The 2,500-nt window shown below is 39.2% G+C and overlaps 1 protein-coding gene across 1 annotated transcript in view; it reads right to left on the bottom strand.

The window, feature by feature from the left end:
* Positions 1-2,500, bottom strand: part of pcsk2 (proprotein convertase subtilisin/kexin type 2) — a 32,582-nt gene that overhangs the window by 26,443 nt on the left and 3,639 nt on the right. The gene's annotated exons all lie outside the window — the stretch shown is intronic.

The raw sequence follows: 2,500 nt of genomic DNA, 5'->3' as shown, positions 1-2,500 counted from the left end.
GTAGCCCTGGTTAATAGATCTACTAACAGACTATTTCATGAAGCTTGAAGATAACCTCCCTCTCTCAACCGTGCTCTGTTTTTTTCCCAGTGCTGTTGGAATTTTTTACATTTACGTGAATGAGCATTCAGAATACAGTGACTCATGTTTGTTAGTTGAAGCTTTTGTATAAAGTTTATTTGAATCATAAATCAAACTGACTCAAAAAGGATCCTTCAGGATTTATTTCATGAACGTAGACAATTTGAAATATATCCCAGCGAGAAAATAGCACGACTAACTGTTCTGTTTTCAGAAGGAAATATCTTCCCTATCACCAGAATGTAAATAGTTTGTAATGAAACCCATAATCTGTCATCTGACATTTCCTACATAAGTGAAGATATCTGAGAGAATATTGAATGCTGGCTACAATAAAAACATCTGTATCTTGCTACCATTAACAACGACATCGCACTCAAATAAAAATGCTATGCTTTGACGCCGTTTTGACATGATCTCAACAACGTCTATATCCGACTTTCTTCCTTCTGAGTGATAAATTAACATATGGTGCATGTTTCGAGTGACTCTACCAAGATAAACCTTTCATGAGCTTCGCCTGTCCATCACACACGGCCTCAGGCAGATGGACGTGTCGTGCTAGGGTTGGGGGGAGGCTCCTTAGAGATGGGCTCTGACCCTCGTGTGTCATAACGCCCACACATCCACACTCACACAGACACACACACACACCATCAAACAGATATGCACCAGCACGATAACGCACACACACTCCCCGCTCTAGCCTGCTCGTGTACAGCCCCAGGGACAAAACAGTCCACCCTCATCTGAACCGGCCTGAGGTGCCTTCCTGCTCGCTCTCGCTCTCTCTCTCCCCCCCTTTGTCTCTCTCAATTATGTATATTTCTTCTTGTGAGGGTTGATGATCATGATGTTTATTCACATTGAATTGTTCATTTTTTCTGATGTCTCATTTGCTTGTCCTTCGTCCGCCAGTGAGGTTGTATCTCTCATTCTTTTTTAAAGGAAAATAGGAAAATGGAGGGATGGCTTGGTAAATGGACAGAGGGACAGACCTACTCACTTATGTGGGCGATGTTTTGAAGAATAAACATATAATAATCCAATATGACTTCACAGTAAGAATCATTCAATTGAACCATAAAGATTGTGAAATTAAATGTAAGCTGATTTGAGTTGAGGATGACAGATAAGGAATACATAAAAGATGAAAATTGCATGTTCTGATTCAATTTTAAGTGATATTTTCCACTACAAGGTATCCTGGTTTTCAGACGGTTTTACCTATGTCAAAACATGATTAAGACCTATGGTTGTTTGGGTTTTTTTTAGCATCCATTTCAGAATATCCCTTTCCGCTCTTTCTGTAGGTTTCATTATTGTTGTCTTGTTTTCTACGAGGGTAAACTGGTTAACTGGTTAATTGGTTAATTGAATGAACGGGTGGCAGCTGGTACATGAGGGATGAGAGATGCGCCCAGACTACCTTTGCTGTCTAAGTAAGTGTATTATCCTTTCTTTTTCAAGTGGATGAAAGTTCTCTGAGGAAGCTGAGGTTAAGGTGTAAATGTTAATCATATCGGATTTATCTTACAGTTCCATACAATTTTTGTAGTCATTCAGACTATACTAAACGTAGCAAAGAGAGAACGTGATAAAGGGCGCAGATTTCGATTTCCGGTGAGTCGTGCCACTTCAATTAGCGAAATTAGCATCTTTAAGTGGCCTACATTTATTTTGAACAGCGCTGCTTAACGCAACAATTAGACAGAGCTTTATATTGTGTGGTAGCTTGGGAGAAGCTTCCTCCAACAGTACATGTTATCAGAAACCAGGCTACAGTCGATACCTTGAAATTGAGAAGCACCTTTGTCCTCCAGAAGTAGCTTTCGAGGCATTTGATCTCTGGGTCAGAAAGGGATGTTTTTTCAATGGATTTAAAGGATTGTTAAGGGATTGGAAAATATCTACCTTTGTTTGGTTTGTGAATGATGTTTTGAAGTAGCTAGATATAGCTTAGGTTAGACCATAGTAATAGTACTATTGGTAAAGGAATTGGTATTAGTATTAGTGTGTTTATATTAAACATATCCAAAAGTAAGCATTCGCCTTTGGAGTCTTAATGAAATGTCAATGAGTGTTGCTAAGTGTGATTGCCGGTGAAATTCATCCTTCTGAAAGATGAAGCCCAGCTATTGGATGATTAAAAGAGATTCATTGCATACCGCTGCCCCCAGTATTCGTCATGTAGACAGAGCAAAGCACCAGCAATACACTGAAACCCATCTGCCAATAGATAGACTTTCATGCAATTATGCTAATTAGTAGCTGACGGACTGCTCTATCTGTTAATAGTGCCAGGATACACAGACTAAGTATTCATATAGTCTATAGTAAAGTCCAGTCTCAAATAAGACAAGATAAGATATGCTAAAACATAAGCTACGAAAGAAGACGACGAGATGAGATAAAGGGA

This window comes from Gadus morhua, chromosome 15, assembly GCF_902167405.1.
Source record: "Gadus morhua chromosome 15, gadMor3.0, whole genome shotgun sequence".
NCBI lineage: Eukaryota > Metazoa > Chordata > Actinopteri > Gadiformes > Gadidae > Gadus > Gadus morhua.
This window is presented reverse-complemented; position numbering and strand designations above follow the sequence as displayed.